Raw genomic sequence first — 7074 nt, 5'->3', positions numbered from 1 at the left:
AAGTTAACTTTATATGTTTACTTCTGACAAGATGGAGAACTATGCAGACACACTACAGGGACCCTCAACAAAAAATATACAACAGATAAAATAAAAGACACAGATGAAAAGTCTGACACATCGAAATTCAGAAGAAATGTTACAGAGGTAAATAAAGTGCTTCTTGGGAGGAGAGGCTGAGCAGGGACAGCGAGAGAGGGAGAACAACAGGTGGAAGTCTGGCGAGATTCGGTGCAACCATCTTGTGAGCAGCTTTAGGAGTGGAGGGAGATCTGGCAAAGTAGATTTTTAAGGAAAAGGTGTGATTGCTTCTTTTTCCCCATGTTTCTGTGGTGACAAGATGTGTGGCCCACTCCCACCTTCATACACCGCAAGTACAGACCCTTCTCTCCAGGAGTTTGCAGTCATGTGGTTGGGAGTCATGCCAGCATGAGGTGGAGCTGAGGACTGTGCTGCTTTGGCGTGTTATTTGGTTCCTGGATTCAGGAAAGCTCAGATCTAGACCAACAAAACTTGAAGATCCACTAGACCCAGCATTTAACCAGTAACCCTGCTCTTACCTACCATTTGGTTCTAATAAACACTGAAACCTGCTCCTTCAAGGGTCCCCACAAACTACTTCTGGATTGAGTGCCCTCAACATAGATAGCACTGAGGCAACCAGAAACTCCATCTTGGGTCAGGAAATCTGATGTCATAGCCTTTTAACAAAGACTTTCTGAGCTCCTTGAATTGCAGAAGCTCACCTAGAAATTTCTCCCCTCCAAGTCCAACATTTTACAAATGTAACAACCACACAATACCTGAGAAAACAGACAGTTTTAGCTCATAAGAAGAAACAACAGAGAATGATTCAACCAAATGACCAAGATGCTGAGCCAGAGATGTTTCTGAGAAAGAAAAGGTAATAAAGCTAACTGAAAAATTAAAAAATGATAATTAGGTGCCTTCAAAGATTTGATAGAAAGATTGAGGAAAGTAAGGAGAACACAATGAAAATTTTAGAAGCATGCGGGAAAACACTACTAAAGCAAACAGACTATATAAATGCAAATTTTGAAACAATACAAAACCTGGCATTGGAAATCTGGAAGATTAATAATAAGATCTAAGAATGTACCATATACTGAAAGGGCATTGGCGCCGGGGTCCAGCCTCAACAAGGGAGTGAGTACACGAAGGTGGGATGTCTGGAGAGGCGAAAGAGAAAGAAACACTCAGAGACCAGAGTGGATGCAAGCTGACAGGCAGATAGTCCTGCTGCCAAGAATGCACACAGAACTAATTCTACCCCAGTCTTTTATTCTTATCAAGGAGGAACTTGACACAAAAGAGAAAAATGAAAAAACGTGTGGTTGTTCTTTTGAGACAGGACACAATGATTCACAGGTTTTATCTTAAAATAGCTTATCAAGGACATCTTGCTTCTCGTGACAATATAAAATCTTTTTTTCCATATGAAAAGATCAAGCAAGCTATTACAGATTATCTATTGACTAATAATCCTTTCCTCCTTAATTCTGTAGCTCCAGGGAAGGTGAGAAACAGGTTTTAACCTTTCTAATAAAGGTGGATTACATCTCAATGTCAAGAAAACAAAAATCCTCACCACTGGACCAATAAACAACATTCTTATCAATGGAGAAAAGATTGAAGTTGTCAAGGACTTCATTCTTCTTGGATCAACTATCAACACTCGTGGAAGCAACAGTCAAGAGATCAGATGACGTATTGCATTGGGCAAATCTGCTGCACAGGAACTTTTTAAAGTATTGAAGATCAGAGATGTCAGCTTGAGGACTAAGGTGCGCCTGACCCAGGCCATTGTGTTTTCAATAGCCTCATATGGATGCGAAAGCTGGACAGTGAATAAGGAAGATCATAGAAGAATTGATGCCTTTGAGTTGTGGTGTTGGAGGAGAATACTGAAAGTGCCATGGACTGCCAAAAGAACCAATAGATGTGTTTTGGAAGAAGTGCAGCCAGAGTGCTCCTTGGAGGCCAGGATGGCTAAACTTCATCTCTCATACTTTGGACATATTGTCCGGAGGAAATAGTCGCTGGAGAAGGATGTCATGCTGGGTAAGGTGGAGGGTCAGAGAAAAAGAGGAAGACCCCTAATGAGATGGATTGGCCAGGTGGCATCATTGATGGTGTCAAGTGTGGCAGCGGTAGTGAGGTTGGCCCAGGATCAGACATTGTTTTGTTCTGCTGTGCATGGGGTCGCTATGAGTCAATTCTGACTCGATGGCACCTGACAACAACAATGAAGGTGAAGTTTCGCCTCCACCTTCCTTTTCCTTGTTCCAGGTTCCATATCCAAATGCTACAATGTTTACTATACTCTCAGGGGGAAGAAGAACGTCTGGATTAAACTGCTTATGCCTGGGGGCGACTTGAGGGGGCTGCCACTATCGTCCTTTAATCAAACATCCCCGGAATTTACCATTCCATTCCAATTGTAAATTCTGGGCAGTTTTTCTCCAAAACCTTTTCTCATAATCTCATTATACTTGTTCCTGCTTTTCCTGAGTCATTTGAGGAAGCTTTACTGCCTCAGCTCTAGAAGGGGTTTCTGTCCCATTGTTGTTCATGGACATCAAAAGTTCATGCTTTAAGTTAATATCAAACATAACTAAATAGTTGGATAACGAGCAGTTCTGACATTCCTCCCAGGTGGCCACCGCCTGTTCCTCAAAGGGATCTGTTCCCAAGTCCTCACACACTGCTAATACTTTTAAGGCAGTGACATTCAAAATAGTGTCATTAAAAGAGGCATTACGTACATTGATATCAAAATTTTCACAGAAGCTACAATTACCGGAGTTAAGAGCATGAAGAAGAAGTACAGAATGAACAATACGAGACTAGAAGGAATTGCACAGAGGTAGCCATCCAGTGAGTTCACAAAAAGTCTATGAACCTGGGACTTCAGGAGATCACTTCCTTGGCCCTTAGGGTTCATGGCTCGCAATCCTGAGGAGGGCCCCAGGGTTGGATTTTCATCCATTTTGTCACAGGGCCACAGCTTCTCAGTACTTGCGGATGCTGTCGCCAGCACATTGGAGTAGATGGGAAGCAATGGAAACCTGAATTAGTGACCTTAAAGATAAATATTTCAATACTAGTATGTTAGAAGAACCATCAGAAAAAAGAACTGAAAATATGAAGAAAGCCTAAGAGTTAAATGAAGAGGAACAGTTTATCAGTGATTGGAATTCCAGAACAGAAAGAGACAAGCACAGAAAAAATTGTTGAAAAGTTGTTGGAAGAAAATGTCCCAAAGATCATGAAAGATGAGACAATAAAGCATACAGGAAGCTGAATGAACCATTAATAGGATATATCCCAAAAGAAAATCACCAAAACATATCAAGTCATGCTTTCCAAAATAAAAGACGAAGAAAGAATCATGCTAACAGCTTGGAAAACTAAAAAACTGACTACATAGGAGCACCAATAAGAAAACATAGCTCAGATATCTCAGCAGAAACCATGCAGGCAAAAAGGCAATTGAACGACATGCACAAAACTCAGAAAGAAAAAGTTTGCCATCCAAGAATCATAACAACATCACCTAGAACTCAGTCTAGATATAGAAGTATTTAAAGCAAAACAAACTTACAAGAGTGAAAATAGGGAAGCAGATTTATACAAGGAAGTCAACTCCAAAGCAAAAAGAGGGAATAGTGTAGATACAGAACTTACAAACAACAAGGAAGTCAAGTAAATTTCAAGATAAAACAGACTATATTAAGCAGGCAAAAAATTGATAAATTACAATGTAACTTCAAAGAAAAATAATACACCTATACATCAAAATATAAAAGAAGATAATCAGAAACATTTAGTAAACATTATAAGGCAAAAATGAAAATGACAAGAAAACCTATAAACAAAATGAATTCAGCATAGAAAATTATGTTGAACAAGGAATCCACTAGCATCACAAAAACCTCTGAAGAATGACAACAATTCATATCTGTTGATAATTACACTGCATGTAAATGGATTACATGTACCAGTCAAGAGACATAAAGAGCAGAATGGATATGAAAACAGGATTCTTTAATATGTTGTCAGCAAAAGACATATCAAAAACATGGGACAACTTAATGGTTGTCAACAAAAGAATGGTTAATAAACTTTGGTACACACACGTACTTTAATACCTCAAAAATTTGAAGTATAATGATGAATCTGTGAACCACCTCACAACTTGGCTGAGCTTGGAGGATATTATGCTGAGTGAAATTAGTTAATCAAAAAAGGACAAACATTGTATGAGATCAACGTTCTAAAAAGTTTTTTCAAAAACGTTTTCTTGACAAAATAAATATTCTATTGTTGTTGCGGGAGAAAAGAGGGAAAATTGTTCATGGTCTAGAGGGCAGACACGTGTTAACATGGGAGATAGGGCAGGAAATATACAACAAGAGGGAGGTTAGCAGAGGAAAGATGAAGGTAGTAGGATACACGGAGGAATGCAATAGCTAAAGTGAATATAGGCAAATGCTGTTAACTGCTGGTACATGGAGGAGATTGCAACCACGTAATGAAGCAAAGTGTATGGTTTATTGAATGTAAAAATGATGATCTGCAATGTGAACCTTCACTCAACTCACAATAAAAAGTTCAAATTACAAAAAAAAATTGTTGTTGTTGTTATTGTTGTTGTCAGGTGCCATCCAGTCAGTTCTGGATCATAGCAACACTTGGCATAATAGAACAGAACATTGCTGAGTCCTGTGCCATCCTCACAATTTTTGTTATGTTTGAGTCCATTGTTGTTGCCACTGTGTCAACCTATCTTGTTTGGAGTCTTCCATTTTTTCATTGACCCTTCACATTTTCAAGCATGATGTCCTTCTCTAGGGACTGCTCCTTCCTGACAACATGTCCCAACAATGAGTTTTGAAGTCTCACCCCTCAGACTTTTAAGGAACATTCCAGTTCCATTTTTCCAAGACAGATTAGTTTCTTCCGGAAACTAACAAATTAGTTTGTTTCTTTTGTGTGGGTCTCAAAAAATATGGAGTTTATTCATTCAATAGTAAATGTTTGAAATAATGACCTAGAGGCTTCAGTGGGGAATGACTAAGGGAACCACCCACTGGATTAGTGATATATGGGGCAGGGGTAGCCTTAGTGATTATCCAGATTTCTTCAGTGATTTTTGTTTATTTGTTTTTTTGTTTTTTTAGTTTTCTTTCTTTTGTTTTTATTGTTGACTGAGTGATAATTTCCATGGGAGGACATTGTTTTGCACTCATTCTATCATGTTCTGTTTCATTGCAATGATTTCAATGCCCTCTGTGCATCATCATTTGACAGTATTTGCTTCTATTCCCTTTGTTGTTGTTGTTGTTTTATGTACAAAAAAACACTCAGGAATATATAATAATTTAAACAACCAAAGGGCACATTCTGCAAGCCTGACTTCTGGCTGCAAGCACACAACCTTTATATTTCCACGAGTCTAGAGTCCTCAGCTGCTCTATCTTTCCCCATGTCCTCATCTCTGCCTCCATCTCTGGTGTTGCTGCTTCTCTGGATAGGGTCCAACATTCTGCTCGTGCTCATCTCCCTTGATCGTCCTAGGGTCCTCTGTTCCTGGACAGTAAGTTTAACTACTGTTACAAAATGTCTACCTTTATAATTGTGACAGTTGCAATTAGTCATGATAACAATTACTTACTATTGAATCATATGACTCTTATTCCCATCTCTTTTCAACAGACCCATCTAGACAAGATGAAAACTATTCAGTGAGGATTCTACCTTCCCCTGCACACTATGAAACTAAATTCCCTTTTGAAAACTTGTAAGCCAGTCACTTTGTGCCTTCATGTTGTTGTTGTTAAGTGTCATCCAGTCAATTCCGACCTATAGCGACCCTGTATAGGGTTTCTAAGGAGCAACTGGAGAGCTTGAACCACCGACCTTGCAGTTCAAATGGCTTTGCAGTATGGCATATTGACCCACAGAGCCACACCAGGACATTTTAGGTAGGTAGCATAGTGATTATGAATCGGGCTGAGAACCACAAGGTCAGCAGTTCAAAACTACCAGCTGTTCTGTGGGAGAAAGATGAAGCTTTCTGCTCCCATAAAGATTTACAGCCTTGGGAACCCTGTACAGGGTCACTATGAGTTGGAACCAACTCCACAGCACATAACCAACCAACCAGTCTAAGTTGCCCATCCCTATGAATCCTGTGTACAAAGGGGATGGTATTTTGAGCTACTACTTCCATAAATATAGGCCAAGTTCATTAAATTGTAGCAATTTACACTTTTTCCTTTATTGAAAAGATTTTCATCTCCCTCTAGTCTAGTTCTGATCATCTAGCCATCAAAGCTAGGTCAAATTGGTATTATCTACAAGTTTGGGTGATCTTGTGTGTCTTTCCTTACTTCATATCAGCTGGATACTTCATCCTTAGCTCTAGACCTCCATGGCTATGTCCTTGTCCATGGGCCCAGGAGTCCCCAGGTCTCACTATACTTCAGACCAACCAACTCTTCCTCTTCTCTCTCTCATCTCCAGGTCAATAGGGTCTGTGGAACATGGTCGAACTCAGCCCATTTCTTCATTGCTACAATTTTCCTTCTTCCACTCACCAGTAGACCAACAGGGTCACCATCAAGCTTACATGGCGGCTCATGTGCTCTCTCTGAGTTTCAGTCTTGGAGGGGGTTTGCCCTGAAGGATCTTGATTGCTTGCCTTAATGGCTCCCCGGCGAACAACTTGCTTATTCTTGTAGTAGCCAATCAGACTGCTGTTTTTGTTTTTGATTTTTGGAGTATTTTCAATATTCTTTATGAACAGCTTAATTCAAATGCATCAATTCTTCAGTGGTCTTCCTTACTCATTGTCCAACTTGCACTAGTATATGAGGCTATTGAAAATATCATACTTTAGATGAAGGACATCTTAGTCCTCAAAGTGACATCTTTATTCTTGAACACTTTAAAGAGGATATTTTTTCAACAAATTTGCCTAATGAAATATGTCTTTTGATGTTTTGACTACTGTTTCTATGAGTGCTGATGGAGGATCCAAGCAAAATG

At 39.5% G+C, this 7074-nt stretch overlaps 1 pseudogene; it reads right to left on the bottom strand.

The window, feature by feature from the left end:
* The window catches only part of LOC102828425, a 98138-nt pseudogene extending 95173 nt beyond the window's left edge, over positions 1-2965 (bottom strand).
* Between the last annotated feature and the right edge of the window lie 4109 nt (positions 2966-7074).

Source organism: Chrysochloris asiatica, unplaced genomic scaffold (genome assembly GCF_000296735.1).
Source record: "Chrysochloris asiatica unplaced genomic scaffold, ChrAsi1.0 scaffold00070, whole genome shotgun sequence".
NCBI classification, from domain to species: Eukaryota; Metazoa; Chordata; class Mammalia; order Afrosoricida; family Chrysochloridae; genus Chrysochloris; species Chrysochloris asiatica.
The sequence above is the reverse complement of the archived record's forward strand: the minus strand, read 5'-3'. Positions and strand labels throughout refer to the sequence as shown.